General features: G+C 38.1%; 1 protein-coding gene and 1 long non-coding RNA gene across 2 annotated transcripts in view; one reads left to right on the plus strand and one right to left on the minus strand.

Annotated features, from left to right (window-relative positions):
* LOC309484522 overlaps positions 1-12,769 on the plus strand; it is a 150,553-nt gene extending 137,784 nt beyond the window's left edge. Inside the window, exon 4 of the long non-coding RNA XR_014200886.1 lies at positions 11,789-12,769. This is a non-coding gene — a long non-coding RNA (uncharacterized lncRNA). The remainder of the gene's footprint in view (positions 1-11,788) is intronic.
* Positions 1-21,608, minus strand: part of syngap1b (synaptic Ras GTPase activating protein 1b) — a 140,574-nt gene that overhangs the window by 105,853 nt on the left and 13,113 nt on the right.

The raw sequence follows: 21,608 nt of genomic DNA on the forward strand, positions 1-21,608 counted from the left end.
TGAATGTTAGGGGTGGGGTTTTAAGGGTCTAGCCACACCCTAACCCTAATTAGGTCCACAGAGGTGGAGCAGGACTAGTTAAAGCTCCACCCATTACATCATTTGGCTCTGCGGTGAGCACCACTTGAAGATTTCCAGAGTTCTGAGGAGTGATTTTCTAACCAATAGGTGGCGCTAGAACTGCTAAAGTAACCTTAGTGTATAGACCGTCCTTTGACTTGTGGCATAAAGTCTAGTCCACTTTGAAGCTTATTATGTCTAAAAAACACCCACTTAGACAGTCAGGGATCATCATACAACGACTAGTGCAGCAATTTTATGTGCTATTTAAGGACTAAATCTGAAATGGATTGTTTCACAATAATTGAAAGGCACAGCAAAAACGTATTTCAAAAGATAGCGCAACACTCTCCATGAACAGTTTTATGGAAACGCCTGAAATGGGTGGGAGAAAAAAATCGATGCATCGCGATTCTCTCTCCAACGATTCAGAATAGATTCTGAGCTTAATTTTTCACCGCAGATGCATGATGACATTGCGTTGCTTCCAATTCCTCGCACACAAATACTCGAACAGTCTATAAAATAATATTTTTTATAAAGTTCAGAAAGGTTGAAATGAATTACAAGGATATTAATAAAATTAAAAAAAATTGTAATAAAAAAAATAAATACATATAATATTATGTGATGATACTTATGTAATTAAATAAATAAAAAGATTTTAAGATTTTCAAGTTGGTAAATGATTTAATATGGAGGGAAAAGTAGATCAAGAATCGTTCTGGAATTGGATCGTGACTCCCAGAATCGGAACTGGATCGGATCGTGAGGTTCCTAAAGATTCCCACCCCTATTTAAGAAGCAGCGTAAATTTGTGTAGACTTCGTAATGAGCATTGCTGTGTGTCTAAAACCATTAAAGGGTTAGTTCACCCAAAATTTTTATTTCTGTCATTAATTACTCGCCCTCATGTCGTTCCAAACCTGTGAGACTTTCGTTCATCTTTGGAAAATTAAGATATTTTTAATGAAATCTGAGAGCTTTCTGTCCCTCCATTGACGGTCTACGCAACTACCACTTTCAAGCCCCTGCAAGGTAGTAAAGATATATAAGTAGTCCATGTGATTCAAGTAGTTAAACCTCAATTTCATGAAGCAACGCGAGTGCTTTGTTTGCGCAAAAAAACATAATTTACCACTTATCAGCCTAGCTTTTTGTAAGCATTACATCAGTCAGTAAATGGACTATTGGTGGGCCAACACTAACATCAGAGTTAAACCAGTTGGTCAAAATGAAATTCATACCCTTCCCAATCAGTGTGCCAAATTTGGCAACTTTTTACCATATGGTTCAATGGGCTGTCATAGACGCCCAGCCAAAAACAGCAAGAAAAAACCCAACAGACACAATATGTACCTAAGATGCGTGGTACCTTCGGTCCGTGGCTCCTCATAAACATCGTAAACACAGCTTTCAAACATAAACACCACAATACATATGAGCTTCTACATTTTTAGACAGCAATGTACCTTACAGACACCAGGGTGTCTTTCTCCTCAGACTGTAAACGTATAACTCATGTGCAGACTTTGATATTGATAGCCCTGTACAGCTCTAAGGTTTCATCAGGTTCAGCTCTGGCCCTGTCAGCCAAGGCAAGAGCAATAAAGCCATTACTTTGGCCTTTGACTTTTTTACTTCATCTCTGTTCTTCTATAAAACTTACAGCTAGACGTGTATCTCCCACACTTTCGCTCCAAAAACAGCTCAGAGTCGATATTCTGCCCCGGTGTCCTCTCGTTGCATGAGTCCCTACCCTCGGAACCTCCAGCCAATCAGAAACAGCCTTGACAGATGGTGGCGGCATCAGAGGGATGCTGGACCAGCTCAGGACGCTTCTGTCCAGACTCGCACACACATTTGTCAGTTTTCCTCCAAGCACTCGAGAACAACAGAGAAATGCACTCACAAACCAGATCTCTGGACTTAAGTAGCCTTATGTTTGCTAGAATTGATGCATAGACAAATGGACTTTTATTTTTTCAGTGTTTCATTTGTTGGAGCTTCTTCAGAAAAAAAAAAAAACATTTCTGAAAAGCATCTTCAGAAATTGGAAAAGAATGTCTATTGAACACTGAACCTTTTACTGATTTGATTTAACACAAGGCACAATATGTTTATCCAAGGCAATAAAGCTAAAGGGAACATACACCTCTGTTCAAAATACTTTTTTTATTTTTTGCTTTTTTTTTATTTTTTTTTGTTCAGCAAGGATGCACAAAAGACATTTAAAATGTCAAAATTATTATTTTTTTTTATTTCAAATACTTTCATCAAAGAATAGTAATTTTTTTGCAATTTCCATAAAAGTGTTAAGCAGCATTTTCAGCATTGACAATAATAAGGAATGTTTCTTGAGCATCAAATCAGCATATTAGAATGATTTCTGAAGGATCATGTGACACTGAAGACTGGAGTAATGATGCTGAAAATTCAGCTTTACCATCACAGGCATAAATTACTTGAAATATAATAAAATAGAAAAGTTATTTTAAATTCTAATAATATACTGTAATTTTACTGTATTTTTGATCGAATAAGTGCAGCCATTGTGTGAGCATAAGAGAACCTTACATTGAACTTAAACGAATAAATTCTGATCCAACAAGCACCCTAAAAGAACTACAAAAGTAATCGATATGATTCGACAAATGAGACTTGGTAGACAATGACAGACTTTTCATTTTAAGGTGAACTATTCCTTTCACATGACAGCAGGCCATGAAGTGACTCGAACAAGCAGAATAAACACAGTATTCTGATCCGTAGCCCCACCGCTGGGCTGTGCAACACACTCACTACTGCGCGCTGGGCTCTCCGCTTGACAGTAAGCCAGCTGAAATCTGTTCTGCCATGGAAATCGCCTGTCACATCCAGCTCTGTCCTGACAAGAAGTTCCGGTGAGCTGCCCAGCGCTGCTCTGTTCAACGGCACGCCATGAAAGAAACTGCTTATGACAATAACTAAAGACTTCATAGGGAAAGAACATGAAATTATTTAGGTGCAAGAAATATATGAAGTGACTTTATGCCAGCATAACACAAGGTGCTATGTTAGTGTTTGTTCAAGGCAATAAAGCTAAAGGAAACATACACTTACTGTTAAAAATACTTTTTTAAGAAGACTAGACTTAATATTTTTATTCAGCAAGGATTTATTAAATTGACTAAAAAATTGTTTTCAACATTGATAATAATAAGACATTTTTCTTGAGCAGCGAATGATTTCTAAAGGATCATGTGACACTGAAGACTGGAGTAATGATGCTGAAAAATTAATTCTGCTTTGAATCACTAGAATGAAGTGCATTTTAAAATGCATGTAATTCATGAGGGGGGTGCATGTATATTGATGGGTTAGTTCACGCAAAAATTTTTATTCTGTCATCATTTACTCACCCTCATGTTGTTCCAAACCCATAAGACTTTCGTTCATCTTCGGAAACAAAAAATTAAGATCTTTCTGTCCCTTCATTGACAGCTACACAATTACACTTTGACACTTCAAGAAAACATAAAGAGATGGTAAATCTAATCCATGTGAATTGAGCGGTTTAGTCAAAATTTTCTGAAGAGACCTGATCAGTTTATGATGAACAGATTGAATGGCAAAGCAGCCTAAATTCAATCTGTTCATCATATAAAGCGATCAAGTCTCTTCAGAAAATTTTGACTAAACCGCTCAATTCATATGGATTAGATTTACCATCTCTTTATGACATTTTTTAAGTTTCAAAGATGGAGGGAGACAGTCAATGGAGAGACAGAAAGCTCTCAGATTTAATCAAAAAGATTTTCACTTATGTAATGAAGTATTACGGGTTTGGAACAACATGAAGGTGCGTAATTAATGACAGAATTAACATTTTTGGGTGAACTAGGCTAACCCTTTAATGTTCTCATGGTTGAATTTTGAACCACCTGTTTTTGCAGCTTAATTTCGATAAACAGCCTGGCTGAAGGAGGATTTGTTTTTCGTGAAAGTTAAAGAGGACCTATTATGCTCTTTTACATGTTCAACTTTCTTTAGTGTGTAATGTTGCTGTTTGAGCATGTAAAAGGTCCGCAAAGTTACAAAGCACTCCAGTCCAAAGGGAGTTATTCTCTATATCAGTGTCACTGTTTCTGAGCTCCCTGAAACGCCTCGATTGTAGTCTTGAGTTTTCTTCCGGGAAGGTACATGCAGTGCCGCAGGAGGTAGGGGTGCTGGACGTGCTGCAGCATCGCCTGGCCTTAGAAGAAAAATCCCCTTACTTTACAACGAATGCTTTGTGGTTCCTTATTGCTTTTTAATTAAAACTCAACAATAAAACAATGCCAAACTCATTTATATTAGACAAAGAAATGCAACTTTTATTAACAAAAGCATTTTTCATCCTGTCAGTCATCGTGCCTCACTCTCGTCACATGACTCCTGCGGCTCTGCGCCGCTTCTCTTGATCTATGGAGCAGACGCGCCTCACATTATATAGCATCCGTTGTCCAACTGAACTAAAATTATGTTATTTCTATAAAAATGCAAAACTCGGTGTATGGCCAAACTGGTACACCGGTAACACGACTACCGCGCCAGTCCTACTATGCACTAGCCTGGCAAGCCAGACCTACATCAAGATGTTAGGTCTGGCATCTCACCATTGGCACGGCTCAATCCGAGGGGCGGGATAAACGGTCGTCTCTCAAAATCCCTCTGCACGCAATAGGATAGCGCTACAACCAATCAGAGCAACGAAGAAGGCTAGTTGGTATATTCAACTTTTGCCGTATCCAGTCGGCAAAACTCCGAACACATCTTCCTTTTTTTTAAATGACTTAAGTGCCGTTCTTTGCTCTTTTCTCAAAGAAAAGCTTAACTCCAAGTCCTCCAGAGTCGCGGCCAAAGCCGATTCGAAAGACCGCTGTTCACCAGCAGCAGCTCTTCTTTGTTTTCAAGTAGCAGGGAACCGTCGCAACTCTGTCGTCATTATGTTAAGCCCGCCCTGCCTACTCTATACACGATGTGATTGGCCTGACCTGAGTTTGGTTTTTCCAGCTCGAAAGTCAACGGAGAGTTGCTAGACCACACTGGCTGCAAAATAAATTGTGCTGCCGCTAGGGTGCGTCTAGATTTCTAGGCTAACTATGCACACTCATAACTTAAATCATGGCAAAACTTGACCACCCCCGATCCCCAATCCCCCCCCCCCCCACCCACCAACCCAACACACCTTTTTTCTCAGCACCCCCCTGCTTAAAATACGTTCCCATGGCTATGCGTAAACATCACAATTATCCTCATTTAAATAATTCTTGTCCAAGCCATACGCAAAGTTGAGTTACGTTAGTAGTGTGTTGAAACTCGCGGTCATGGAAAGGGGCGTGGACATTTCCCAAACACGCTTGAAGCGGTTGACCAATCACAGCACAGTGGTCCAGCAGACCAATCAGAGCACATTGTGCTTTTCAGAAGGAGGGGCTTCATAGAGACAGGAACTAAACAGAGCGTTACTGACAGACTGGGAAGAGAGGAGCTGCAACAATGGAGAATATGTCTAATGGCCATAATATGACCTCTTTAAAGTATTTCTAGAGCAAAGCAATTTTTTCTGAAACATTTTCTTTGTTAATAAATGAAAAGCTGTTCTTCATATGCATCTGTTTTAGCACATTTGCAACAGATCAGTAAATGAGTGCACCAGTTCGAGTCCTAAACACCCTCTGACATCAGACACAAACGCTGCAGGCGCCTCTTCATGTTCTCCATCACAAGCGCTGAGTGTCTTTGGCTTGCACACTTCTGAGAGGGTGCTACTATTCTTTGGCGGGCTGTGGGTGATGATGTGTGCCGTGCACATGAGGAAAAGGCCACGGATGGGTCAGCCTCACATTGTCATTACGCAGCCCAACAGGAGAAACACTGATTATTCACATCGCTGCACTCAAAACAGTGCTAAAAATATTCACACAGTATCTCCAGATGCCCCAGGCAGGTAGTGCACAGAAAAGAGAGTAGAAGCAAGTTTTTCATAATCATATCTGTGTTGCATTAGCCGATGTCAATGGTCTGTTACAGTAGGCTCAAGCACACTGAAAGGCCGTGCTTTGACGCATGCACAAAAGCATTTCTGCGTTCATGCACCGTGATGGACATGTGACCTCACATCATAATGGACTTTAAAAGGCAGGAATGTGTCATCCAGCAGTAGCAGGAACAAAATGCTATCATTGCTCAGAGGATGATCTTTAACTCAGGAGATTTAAGTATCAGCTTTGTCTCAGATGTTTCTCCTAAACTCATTTGGAGAAATAAAAATAGATACAAATAGACAATATTTGACATACAGATCTAAAATGAATATGGATAGCAATTCAGATCATTTGGTATTGGAAGTAAACAGATGAGAAATGAGATCTCTTGACTTTTCACAGAATCTGAGCAAACGCTGAGATAAGAAGCTGCTAAAAGTTCAAGTGATTTTATAAAACACATCTCCAAAGACATCTCAGTTAATCAATATTGCCAGCAAACCCGAACATGCAATATGATTGACAGGTTGAGAATGTTTCTGATTGGATAGTTTTTAGAATGGCTCAAATAATATATATTTTGTTATTTACAGAGCCCAAGGACTCTCACCAATAGGTTAAGGTTTAGTCAGTTAACCACTGCTGGAAGATGCCAACATTCTGAAGGCAAAAAAAAGTAAAGAAAAAAAAAAATTCTCCATTGAATCTCCATTTTATTGTTATGTTTTTATACAGTAAGTGAAAAATAATAATATTGTGATTTAACATTAATATATAAAAAAAAAAAGCTCCAGGCTTGTTTGTAGGGCTGCACAATTGTGCCAAACATGTTTTGATTTTACATCAATATCATATCACTATATTATAACGCTTAACGGTACACCAAACGGACGGTTCGTTCGGTACAGAAGGAGGGGAGAAACTAAACATAATTTTATTTATTTATTATTAAACAGTGGTTTACTGAACAAATTGTGTATCTGTCTTTAAATGAATTCAGTTATAGTTCAAAGTTTTTTAAGGATAAAATAATTATCTCTGCTAATGCTGTAGTCCAAAAGAGCCGTTACTTGCACATTACTATAATATTAAAGCTTAACAACAGAGCCCAAACTATTAGCCTAATTTCTTTTGCTATTTATTTTTAGATATAATAATCAACACTCAAATAACAAATTGAATGCAAACATGTAAGCTGCACATAAGGCAGTTTTTGCATTAACTTCTACATTTAATTAGGCCTAGCCTATATGTTTTTACTCCAATTCGATGTTGAAATATAATCATTTATACACAGTGGCTGTCATTTTCATTCCAGATTTATTTAAACCTACATTAAATCATCAAGACATCACTAACAGGTTAAGTAAAATATGATGAATAAATAGGCTAATATAGTGCATATATTTAGCGAAAGAGTTAATTTCGCTAGCTGACTAACAAGCTGTGGACACTGGACACTGAATGACTTGCCTGAGGTAAATGTAATGCTACGTGTGATATTGTTTACAACTGTTTTACTGATGTCTTTCCACCGTTGAAACACTGATTGACCGATTACACGAGATAATACGTTTCAGTAAGTTGTACTTGTATCTTTCAACATACCTTCAGATGTTCATTCATGTTTAATAGGATCACGTTCACACGCTGCTGCTTAAACTGAGGTGCCTATGTAGTGATCATGCCAAATTAAACAACGTCAAAACCGAATTTATTGTTTGAATTTCATGATAAAATGGACATAATCTGAAAAATGACACTTTGTTTCTTATAGAAAGTAAAAATGCGGAGCTTATTGTGATTATTGTTGGTTAATGGTGGTTAGGCTACAATGCTGTATTCGTCTTGTACACACAAGACACATACAAATTTGCGGTACGAATACGTGTACCGGTGTTGTGCCGAATTCCGACTGCCTGCCAAATTATTACCCCCCAATAATTTGGTGGGGGTCAGAATTCGACAAGAAAAATGTTGTGACATAAGGTAAAGTGAGGTCAACCTCAACAATGGGCTAGGGCTGGGCTGCGTGACACACACACACAAATATATATATATATATGTATATATAATATATTTATGTGTGTATATATAAATACATTAGGGGTGTAACGGTACATGTATTTGTCCTGAACCGTACGGTAAAGACGTCACGGTTCGGTGCATGCAGTTGCACGACGAATACATTGTCACAGGTGATCCACACTCCAATCCACAAGGGGGCGCTCGCAGAAATGCAACGCTGTTTGCTACCAGTAAAAAACGCAGAAGAAGAAGAGACGCTGATCTCCCTAATACGGCCCTGTCCTAAATGGCACACTTCATGTGCACTTTCAGTCTTGTGGACTTACAATGGCTGCCGCGTGCTCGTGTCCGTTAAGTCCGTGAGACCGCAGTGTGTCCCATTTGTCATTTTTAGATCTCAGAATGGTGCTCGCGAGCGCCCCCATGTGGTCGATTTGCGCCCCTTGATGCGCACTTTTGCCGAGCCCGCGCTGATGCTGATGAAAGTGCGGACTCAGAGGAAGACCGCGAGTGCTTAGGGTTCCATTTGGGACAGGGCCTAAATCCACCTTATTCCTGACGACCTTACTGCGTTTTGAATTATGGGTAGCACTTACATTATAAGACACTTGTGTATATTAGGGGGTGGCACTTATATATATTTGGGAGATCAGCGTCTCTTCTTCTTCTGCATTTTATATATTTTATATATAAATGTATATAGCCTATATATATATATATATCACATATATATACATATGCAGGTACTGTAGATGGAAACGACAAATTCTAATTCAGACTCAAAAAGTCTTAAACTCAGAATTTTTACCATGCCGAACGTTTAATCAGAAACAGTAAACAATCGAGATTACGATTTCTACAACAGCATTGGTAATTGCTGCTGATTTCAGTATAAGCAAAATATGAGACTTTTAATGCAGGCAACTTTTAGAATTACACTTGCACATATGTAGGCCTAAAAGCCACAAAACTACAATCCATACAAATTTTTTAAGCAAAAGCCTCAATTTACTAATCTCATTGCTCTCTAGGAGAAACGACTGAGATTAAAGAGTGATTTTCCATGCTAATCCTCCCGAGCATTTCCACTGCACACTGTAGTTATGGAAAGAAACGCTGTCCTCATGCAGTCCTGATCAATAGCTGGAAGCTCTCGAAGCAGCGTTTCCATCTACAGTACCTGCTCGTCTCCTCGCCGCATCCTCCACACGGCGTCACTGTAGCTGCACTTTACAGCTCCCGCCCCACAAATCTACATACAGGAAACAAGGTTACTGCCCAAGAGATGTCACTTCCGAAACACCCACTCTCTCTCGCGCGCGCACGTTCCCTCGCTCTTTCTCACCCACACACCCCCAGCTTATTGCCATGACAACCGAGAAAAGAATAGAATATAAGTGAGTGTTAAAGAGACAGATGATCAGAGAGAGAGGGGGAATGAGAGAGGTATGGAAGACGAGGATAGAACGGGACGAAAAGAGAGAGGGAGGCGGAGAGAAAGAGTGCTAAAATGTGTGGGAGAGAGAGAAAAAAGCGAGAGACTGAGAGGAGGGAGAAAAAACAGAAGGCAGAGAGATGGAAAAGAAAGCAAAAGGAGAATGAGAGAGAAAAATGAGGGGTTTTGAGAGAAACAGAGGGAACGAGGACACTTTTTTGGGAAAAGAGAGACCATTTCTTGTTCCCATAGCAACCTAGCCATCCATGAAATACTCTATTTCTCTCTCTCTCTCTCTCTCTCCAGTCGTTTGCTCTCTCTCTGTTCGCTATGTATAGCTCATAGTATGTGTACATGAAACCAGAGATCTGATGAGTGAATGAGATGTGGAAATCAGAGGATGAATTAGTGGTGATGATTGTTATATAATCTCAGTTTGATGGAAACTGCCGCCCATGTGCAGAACAAGCAAGTAAAGTTACTCGTAAATCAGGGCCATTCAGAACTGAATTGAAGTGGCACACAATACAGAACTGTAACTGTAAGGAAAACACAATTAAAATGGAATAAATAAGAAAGTTTAGAGCTGTCAAATCGATTAATCGCAAGTTTGTAAATATACTCAATGTATGTATATATACATACTGTACATATACACACACACACCATTTGAAATCATGAAAACATTTGAAACCATGGTTTCAAATGATTTTTAAATGGTAATATACACTTGAAAAGGAGATGCATTGCACAAATCAGGGAATAAACAGGCACAATTACTCAAAATTAAAGATGTAATTATAGTGCATAATGTGTTGGACTAATAAAATTGGCCTGATGTGTGACTGGGTTGAAATTCTGTTAAATGTCTTAATTGAAATTCAATACAGTCCTCTTCCTGTCATTCAGATTCAAATTTAATTGAACATCCTGTTGCATTTAATTCAAAACCACACTCAAAAAGTGTGAGCCAAATCTTAAACTCTTAAATATTATATTATGCCATATTTTGTCATATATATCAAGTAAGAGTTGTACCATTAACCAGAAAAATAATGAGGTTTTCAAGTTCTACAATGGCATTGGTGACTTAATTTTTTTTTTTTTTTTTTTGCTAATGCACTGTAAAAAATAAATAAAATAAAAATAATTGCTGCCTAAAACTTTTAAGTACAATCAACTTGGCTGTTTAAATAATCTCAACTTAAATATTATTAAACTGACTTTAAAAAATGAGATGAATCTTGTAGGCTATAACTTAAAAAAGAAAGTTGAAAATGGCTGAACTTATTTTGATGAGTTAAAGTAATGTAAAAACATGTTGTCATGACTTATTGAACATATAATTTTTTTCAGTGCGTGATGGTACAATATATAGGTAAGTATCAGTATATAAGCAAGCACAAGAAGATATCGACCAGTGCAACATATAATAAACATCATAGTGCACATTTAATGTAAATTCTATTCATTGAAATAATTATAATTACTGTAAATCAACCCTTATGTGTACTGTCATAATCGTGCAGCCCTTCAGACAAAAAGGATGAGCTAAAAAATGAGATCCAACCCTCCAACAAACTCCCTGGCACCCTCCGTTCCTGTGTGTTCCTCTAGCAGCCCCCCTCCACCTTTAATCCATCTGTCTCCCAGCCTCCCCTCACACTCTCTGGCTGCGTCCGAATTTACACATACTTGACTTGAGTAGGTACTTTTTTTGAGTAATTAATAATTTTAAAGTAATTTCTTAGTGATCGCTAAAAGAGTATTTCCTATAGTATGAATGTGTGTGGTATGAATGTAATTCGGACGTACTACATTTGCCATGTTGTCATTATCATGTGATCTACCAGCATCAGTTGTCGCTTCACTGCCACTTATAAATCCTCTCCCGTGGCCCCATGGGATAGTAAAGTGTCCATCATATGCACACTTCAGAATCTTGTCGGAAGTAGTAGGTCATCTGGGTACTTTTGTCTTCTCTTTTATGAGTACTGTGAATTCGGACATACTTATTTTGACACATACTGTTTTACCCACTGTGTTAAGTGTGCGATTTAGGATGCAGCCGCTGTCTTTCTCTCTCTCATTTGGAAGATCATAAAAATTTAAAGTGAGACAGCATTCACAAACAGTGAGACAAATAGTATTTGATACTATGAAACACTTAAAAGAAATGTGATGCTGGTGCTCACGCCTGTGTGGGAAAAAAAACCCAAATTTTTCTTAAAGGGATACTTCAGGATTTAGCATTAAGCTTTGTATTAGTAGAAAACCTGTAGTATTTTCGAATTACCGTGCTTTCCACCCTCATGTCCCCCTGAGATGAGAGATTTATGTATTTTTTGTCTGGAAAAAATCCTCCAATGACGCAAAAATCGTAATTTTGCGTCATCGGAGGATTTTCTGGCCAAAGGCTGAAGACTACAGCCAGTAGTAGGGGCTGTCCCGCATGTTCTCAACCCGCCCATAGAGGGATCTCACTCACAGAATGTACACACAGTGTCAGCCTTCTTTCTTTGGAAGCTAAGCCAGCAGGCTCTTGCTCTGTGGAGAAAGCTGAGTAGTAGGGGTTACCATCCTCTTTTTCCCGGACATGTCCGGCCGTCGAGATCGTCCAAAATGTCCAGGATTCGGCTTTTGCTTTCTGCAGTCGCCATTCATTGTTTAAATGCACACCTTTTGTTTCAATCTAACTGAATTCATTCCGATTGGTGAATCTGAATGTAGTGTTTACATGAACGCTAAACAAGTGATCGGTTGATGTGCGTTTTAACATTGCTAAGAAAATTCCCGCTCCTCCGTGAGAGATGCGAGACCGGCGCGTCTCAGTAATCACGCCACCGGCCTCGCGCCGTTCTCCCGCGCCCCTCAGCCTCGTCCTGCTCGCCACAGTAAACATGATGAATGGCGACTGTTGAACGCAAAAGCCGAATCCCGGACATTTTGGGTGATCTCGATATCCCGGGCAAACTCGTCACGGAGACTCACTAGTAGCCTAGCCTTGTTGTTTTCAACTGCGCTCTCTAACCGGGAGGCGTGGCTTGGGAGTGGCCTCCTAGGGCAGCGAAGCAAGTGCATTCTGGGAGTTGTTGTCTTTCATCCACATAAGCCAAAAATACATTTTCTGGCTTTTCTCAGTCTAGAAAGCTCCAAATTCAAAAATTTCTTCACATTTCTTCTAGATAAATGACCTATTTTAAATACACATTCATCTTTCCAGAGGTGAAGTATCCCTTTAATGAATAGCATAGCATACATAGTACTCTTACTCTTACTATTTGTATGTAGTCTGTTGAAAACAGTTGTACTGCTTTATATTTTTTGCAGAAACCTTTATTAAAAAAAAATCAGGATTCTTTGATGAATAGAAAGTTCAAGAGAACAGCATTTATTTGAAATAGAAATCTTTTGTAACATTATTAATGTCTAGACTCTTAACTATTACTTTTTGTCAATTTAATGCATTTAATAATAATATAACTACCATATTAAATATCTGTAACATTTATATGTTGCTTGAAACAAAATGTATTTAACCAGAATAAACAGCTAAACTCTTTCAAAGCCATCAATAGATTTTTTTTTTTTTATAAAAAAAAACAAACAAAAAAACACCTATTTAAAATGTTTGTTTTGTTTTCTAGTACAAATATCTAAACATTCTTAAACCAAGATACATTTTTCATTTTATTGTATTATTATTTTACAAAGTAAATGTATCAAAATGAAGTGAGTTTAAACCAAGAAAAAAAAAATCTGCTAATGGGTCAGAAAAATAAACTTAATTTACAATGGAAACAAGATTATTTTTCTGACCCCATTGGCAGGGGTCTGAAATTATTTTAGTTTTTTATTGTTTTAAATTTAAAGTCACCTAATTTTGATATATTTGTCAAAAAAAATAATACTTAATATATTGTCATCATGCTTATAATATGTATTAATTTAAAGGTGCAGTAAGCGATTTTTTTAAAACATTGTTTAAAAGTGGATCGGACCGAGCACCAAATCACACTTGTAGCCAATCAGCAGTAAGGGGCGTGTCCACTCATGATAGGGGAGGAGAGAGAGCTCACTGAAGACATACATTAGCAAAGAGAGTGATGGCAGAAAAAATACAAAAGAGGAAAAGGCCAGTGGAATATACCTTTACAAAGAAGGGTTATGATCAGGCAAGAGGTAGAACCCGTATTGATATCGGAGAAGCTTTCCAGCGCTGGAGAGACTTAAGGAGCAGGAAGGCCGGAAAACGGACGCAGGGGACGAGGCTATATATGTTTTTTCTTTTGGTTCCCCTTTTAGTGATCTCTAGAACCCCTTAATCTTGTCACATTTGTAATATATTAGTTACTTGGACTATCGTGTTATGTAGGAAGCTGTTCATGTTTTTGGGAAGGAATGGATGACTTTACCATCAAAGTAAAGGAGCTAAATAACATTTAGACATTTGACCTGAATTATCATAGCAACACAAATTGCTTTCACTTATTGATGACATCATACCCTCAAGTGGCAGGCACAGCAGATTCCGCCATAGTCGTTGTCTGTGTTGCTTAGTGTGTACGTGAATGTAGGGGCGGAGGCATTAAGATAGGAGTGGGATCCTTTTGGGTAAGGGCGTATTTGCTTTGGGGATTTCAAATATCAACAGCGTTTGCCAGAAATCGCTTACTGCACCTTTAAGAATGTTTAGATATTTGTACTGGAACCCAAAACAGAAATACTAAGGAAATAATTTTTTGCAGTGTACGGCATATACCTAGCCTGGAAATCCAGACCTAAATCTAAAAGATTAAGGGTCTGGCATCGACTAATGAAAATCGTCCAACTCAAGGGGCGGCACCAAGCATGCATTTGAAAATCTCACTGCACGCAATTGGAAAACACTACGACCAATCACAACAAGTTATCGCTTAGCTACCAGCGGAGCTAACTGGTAAATAAGACTCTTGCAGTAACCGGTCGGCAAAACAGCAAAAACGCCCTTCTTGCAAAGGAACGATTCGAGCGGCGTCTTCTGTTCCTCTTTTAGATTAAAAGCCAAGTCTAACTCGTTCATTGTAGCGGCCAAAGCCGTTTCAAACAACTGGTGTTCATCCATAGGCATCTTGCTATGTTTACTAATGACTTCGACGTCACAGCGCTGTCCTCATCTGTTTAGCTCACCTCTGGCCCGCCTATATCAGATAACCCCATGTGACTGGTGCAGCTCGGATACAAGGGCATATTTAATGAGCATCATTACTAGACACCAGAGTAACTCGCTGAGCAAATTCAACTTGTGCTCTCGCGAGAACTCTGGATTTCCAGGGTAGCATCTACCAGCAAGGGGTTACTATGCTAACCAGCTAGACCTTGACCGCTTGCGTAAAATAACCAACTACATGTGCTATAAGGTGCCATATACAACAGAGCACACTACACTGTGCACGGTATCCCACAATGCAGTGCACCCGATCTCTTCCTGGACTCATAATTGGCTCCGACTGCCAAGAGTTAAAATATTTGTACTGTACACAAATTTAGATGAAAATGCTCATATTTACTTTCAATATGACAACTAAATGCCACTCACTGAATTATAGACCTTTTGTAGCCCCACTCATTTTTAGCGCTATGCTTGTTGTGTTTCGTCTTCCGGTTTGTATTTCCACAGCATGAAGGAAAGATCTAACAAATTTATGAATGAACCGCTCGTTTTAAAATCTTCCCAATCTAACTGATATCCGTTATGACATTCGCTTCAAACATTACAATGCTCATGATAACTTTCGTTAACTCTACAATATGTAAATCCACTTCACCAGCTAATTACTCTTCGACAGTGATGCGGATGCCATAGAAATATACAGAGCTAACCGCAAAATCGGAAGTTCAAAGACAGAATTCTAAAGATCTATATGCAACAAGATGAGGTCATGTGACAACAATGCAGCATATAAACATCTGAAAAGTTTACAGTTGCATAATTTCACATACTATGTTTTATATATCTTGCACTATACTGTGTATTCAGTAAGCTAATGTTCCATTCGAAACACAGCCGTCCTGTCCTCCGGCATCTATTTTACATTTAACGCTGGAGAAACTGTCAAAACAAGTACGAGGTGCAGCAGTGCCTCAATGAAGTTTGCATATTTGCATTGTACCGTATTTTCCGTTCACTGGAATATTCCACATGCTGAATAAATCACTGACAGTCTGGGGCTACAATATTTCCCATCCGTGTCTGCAAAAACACATGACACAGCCATCATTCGTTGCTTCAGCACAGAGATGTGTGTGTGTGTGTGCGCTCTGTTGCATTACTCCTAAGTGTATTCCTTTATGTCTTTATGCGTGTGGGTCGCTCCGCTGAGAGAAAACGGGTCGTGATTTGGGTCCTGAGAGATAAAGCGTAATTATAGTGATCCGTCCTCAATCCAGAGATAGACTGAGAACTGTGTCATTGTATCATTACCCTGAGGCCAGTCGCTAACATTCATACCTGCGCTAGTTCGCCAACATCACAGAGCAAACACACGCAATGGTGCTATAGCAGATGGACAGAACTTTTTTGAGAAGCAACAGAAGGAATACATTTAAGTCTGAAGAGAAATCAACTCTAATATGTACACTACCGTTCAAAAGTTTGGGGTCGTTAAAATTAAGATATAGTCTCTTCTGTTTTGAAAAGTGAAAAGGCACAGGTAATTAAGACGAAAGTCTGGTCTGAAGATGCTACGTTACGTTTAAAAGGGTGTCTGGATTGTACAGATTGGACTGTTTTTATGGACTCTGGTTCAGACATTGATCAAGTAACAGATGAAATTTGTAGTTATGTGACATTTTGTGAGGACATGTTAATACCTGTGAAATCGTTTAAGAAATTTCCAAACAGTAAACCGTGGGTTACAAAATCACTCAAGATTCTTCTGTCAAAAAGAAATAGGGCTTTCAAAGAGGGAAATACTATAGAGCATTATATGCTAAAAAGAGAAATTAAGTGTGAAATAAAGAGGGCTAAAGCAGTTTATAAGGACGATCTTGAGTTCAAATTGAAAAATGGAAATTTAGGTTCTGTTTGGGAGGGGATGCATTTAATTACAGGTCAGGATAGTAGGAAAATAAATAATAGAATTAGTTTGAACGGATTCAGTTCAGATGCAGCTTTATCACAGGATTTTAATAATTTTTATAAGAGATTTGATACGCATGATTTTAAATTAGAAATTGAGGATTTGAAAAATAAGTGTAGGATAAACAGGGATAATGTTGGTGTCCCTTTTGATGTAGGAGATGTGATAACAGTGTTTAAACAATGTAAAATCAGGAAGGCACCGGGGCCTGATAATATAGGGGGTCGTTTACTCAAGGAATGTGCTGAGCAGTTAGGACCAATATTTTATGACATTTTTGCCTGGTCCCTAAAAATACAAAAAGTACCTGCACGGTGGAAGCAGTCTACTCTGATTCCATTGCCAAAAAAGCAGAATGCACAGGTATTAGACGATTTTAGGCCTGTGGCGCTTACATCCTTAGTGATGAAATGTTTAGAAAAATTAGTTAAGAGAGAAATCATGCGCAAGACTGAGAGTTCTCTAGACCCTCTTCAATTTGCGTACAGAAATAAGCGAGGCGTAGAGGATGCTGTCGCAACACTCTTACATTTAGTATTTCAGCATTTAGAGAAGCCGAAAACTTTTGTTAAATTACTTTTTATCGATTTTTCATCTGCCTTCAATACCATTCAGCCACATATTTTAATTGATAAACTCATTGAAGAATTTGGGTTGGATTTTAATTTGGTAGGCTGGATTTTAGATTTCCTTGTGCAGAGAACACAGCGAGTCAAAGTAAACGACTGTTATTCTGAATGGTTGGTGTCATCGACTGGGTCACCTCAAGGGTGCGTCCTCTCTCCCTTATTATTTATTTTGTACACTAATGCGTGTAAGAGTAGTTTTGGAAATAGGCACATCTTAAAATTTGCTGACGACTCTGTAATCGTTAGCTTATTGAGTGAGGAGGACTCTACGCATGGTCCTGCGGTTGAGGATTTTACTGTTTGGTGTCAGAATGCTTTTTTAAAACTTAATGTTCTGAAAACTAAAGAGATGACTATTGATTATAGATTGAGGGGGAAATCAATTGATGATAAGCAAATAAGTATTAATGGAGCGGGTATCCAGAGTGTTGAACAGTACAAGTATTTGGGTACTGTATTAGATTGTAAATTGACGTTTTCCGCAAATACTGATGCTTTATGTAAGAAGGGGCAGCAAAGATTGTATTGCTTACGGAAACTGAGGTCATTTAATGTGGATAAAACATTGATGTGCATGTTTTATAGATCCTATATTGAGTCGTTTTTATCCTTTTCATTGTTGTGCTGGTTCAACTCTCTGAATGTGAAAAATAAGAACCGTATTGAGAGGATGGTAAATCAGGGAAACAAAATAACAGGGAGGCAGCAGATGACTATGGCTCAGTTATACCATAGACAGGCTTTGGGTAAAGCCGAGAACATTTTGTTAGATGATTCTCACCCCTTGTATTCTGAGTTCCATCTTCTCCCGTCTGGTAGCCGGTATAGAACTCCGCTTAGTAAAACTAATCGGTTTAAAAATTCATTTGTCCCCTCAGCTGTAAAGTTTTTAAATTCTAGGTAAATGTTTTTATTGGGTACCTTTTTTTTCTCCTATTTTCGTGTATGTGTGTGTGACACTGTTTTATGTGTATGCTTGTTTGCTGCAACCAAATTGCCTTCGGGAAATGAATAAAGATGAACTGAACTGAACTGAACTGAACTGCTCAAGGCTGCATTTATTTGATCAAAATACAGTAAAAAAAAAAAAGTGTTATATTGTAAAATATAATTGCTATTTAAAAATAACTGTTGTCTATTTGAATATATTTTAGAATGTAATTTATTCTTGTGATGCAAAGCTGAATTTTTTCACATTAATTTTCTCAAAATGTCTTAAAAAAAAAAAAAAAAAGATTTTTCGAAGTTGTAAATTAAACAAAGATCTTTATGTTTAGCAAGAAAGTACTATTTTAGTCTTTCTACTTTCCAATGTGTTACTTGTGGAAGCTTGTTTGCGACACTGAATACATTTTTTAAAGTCATAGAGTCAGAATTGCAAGGTTTACATTGTAGGTTTACATCTCGTGATTCTGACTTTTTTTCAGCTCGCAACTGCGAGTTATAAAGTCTGAATTGCGAGATGTAAACCTACAATTGCAAGGGAAAAAGTCAGAATTGGGTCTCTCATTGTGACTTTTTCTCACAATTTTGATTTTGTTTCTCAGAATTGTGAATTTATATCTCGCAATTATGACTTTTTTTCCTCGCAATTTTTACTATTTCTCAGAATTGCGTTTATATCTCGCAATTCAGATTTTTTTCTTTTCTCGCACTTGCGATTTTATATCTCACAATTCTGAGGGGAAAAAATGGATAATTCAATTCTGAAAACTTGCAATTACCTTTGAATTTTTATTCATTCCGTGACAAAAACAAGTTTCTATAGTTACTTGCAATTTCTTTGTAATTATTTGTGAATTTCTAACTGCAAATTACAAATTGTTTCAAATTAACTTCTACACCAATTGTTTTCAGCGTACTGAAGAGACCAGTGAATGAAGGTCCAGTGAGGACACTATACAGCAGAGACACAGGCACATGCTGGCCCACTTTTCATGCAACACAGCATGTGTTTACCTGCGTGATGTGTGTGTGTCAGTGTGTGCCAGCCCGTCCCGGTCACACCTTCGGTCCCAGACAGTGATGAGCAGGTGGCCTATACAGCAGAGGCCTGGATGCTCACTGATCTACAGGCCGAGGACATTGAGTGCAGCAGATTATGAGCATAAAATGTGGTCCGAGAGCATGAAACGCAGTTAAACCGAGTGTGAGGGGTAGAGAAGGGGGGAAAAGAGGGTTTAATAGGGACAGCGCATGTGTGTGGAGCATGTTATTGCATATAAGTAACATAATGCAGATATCCTCTCCGACTAAACCTAGGTCATCCTGCAAAAGGGCTGTAAGCCAGCGTGAAAATGAACCCTGAGTCGTGCAGAAGACAGCTTACAGCTACACGACTCTAATGCGCTGTCAGTGGGGAGCGAACACAGGCTGATATTAAAATTCACACAACAGACTCCTTCATCAAACTCATTTCTAAAGCTCACCTTCAAGAGCTGCTTTCCAGCTTTATCCCACAAAGACTTCACAGCACCACGTGGGAACCGTTTAAAAAAAAACAAAAAAAAAACGCTTTTCTCATAAATGGATTTGCAGGTACTTATGAAAGGGCAAAGAAGTAACAGCTGTTTTGAACTCATAACCTTATGCTGACTGCACTGTGTGTTGGATGTGCAAAACTATATTTTCATAATCGACCAGTCTGTCTCAGCAAGCTCTGCATAATTAGACTGGTTTCTGGCTTAATCAGATAGCTTTCAGTCAAGTGTTCTTGTGTTCAAAAACAGCAGGACAGGCTTCAGAACGCAGGATTTCAGGACTAATTGTGAAAATTTTACTTTTTTTAACTTGCCATGTTGAATTAAAAAACAAAATGCTCATGGCAAAAGAGGATCAAAAAAGACATGTTGCAATGGCAAAAACAGATAAAGACAAGTTAAATTGTTGTAAACAGTTAAATAAACTAAATCTAAAACTAGGGGATTCACTGAAATTTTCCAATACAAAAAAACAAAATGTCCCAATCATATTTCGTAAATCATGAGATTGTGTAAATTACTTTTTTCTATAGACAGCATAGTTTTAACCATACAAATAAATAAATAAAAACAAATCTACTTAAAGTTTTATTAAAAAAATAATTATATATATATATATATATATATATATATATATACATATATATATATATATATATATACATGGGTGTAACAGTAACGGTTCGGTATGTACCTCGGTTTTGGGGTTATGGTCTAACACAAGTTTACATGGTACATTTACCCCAGAGATTCCTGATTGCTTAAAATATGTGCAAATTGTCAGTGAAGCACGGCTCTGTGATCAGTAGTAAATGCTGATCCATCTGAAAGCCAGAGGGCGCTCTCGCTCAGAAACTCCAAATATGCCCCGCAGAAATAGAAAACCCACGTCATTCCAGAAAATCCCAATTAGTGATGGGAAGTCTGGTTCTTTTCCGCGAACCGGTTCTTTCGGACAGTTCGTTTCAATGAACTGGTTAAAAAAAAACGGTTCACCAGTTCTTTTACGTCCTCACGTAATGACGTCAATTCTATCACCCCGGCGGATAAAAATACATAAAAATAAAGTAATTAGTAATCATATCTTCAGTTAGTTAATAGTAATCATCGTCATAATCATCATAAGTTTCTTACAGTTACGTTTTGCAAATTGACCCTATAGATAATGTGCAAACGCGGATGTTTTACATGTCTTAAAGATATAAAGTGAATAAACTGACGTCATCATGTAATGACGTCAATTCTATCACCCCGGCAGATAAAAATACATTAAAATAAAATAATTAGTAATCATAACTTCAGTTAGTTAATAGTAATCATCGTCATAATCATCTTAAGTTTCTTACAATTACGTTTTGCAAGTTGACCCTATAGGTGATGTGCAAATGCGGATGTTTTACATATCTTAAAGATATAAAGTGAATAAACTGGTCTTCATAAAAAATTTAATAAAAAAAATTATTTGTTATTACACTGTTTCTATGTACAAAAAAGGCCTATTTCTCTCAAATATTGTTCACAAATCTGTCTAAATCTGTGTTAGTGAGCACTTCTCCTTTGCCGAGATAATCCATCCACCTCACAGGTGTGGCATATCAAGATGCTGATGAGACAGTATGATTATTGCACAGGTGTGCCTTAGGCTGGCCACAATAAAAGGCCACTCAAAAACAAAAGTGTTGCGTTTATAATTTTGTTCAGTTTAAATAAACGTACATATCGCCGAATTTGCCCCCTCATTCAAGTCCTCGGATCAACCGTGCTCATATTATCAGCACAGCATCAGTTGGCCGAAAGAAAGTTTGGTTCAGAGATGGTTATCACGCATGCTCAGTATCTCCAGCTCA

The sequence above is a fragment of the Leuciscus leuciscus genome, assembly GCF_965113295.1.
Source record: "Leuciscus leuciscus genome assembly, chromosome: 20".
Lineage (NCBI taxonomy): Eukaryota > Metazoa > Chordata > Actinopteri > Cypriniformes > Leuciscidae > Leuciscus > Leuciscus leuciscus.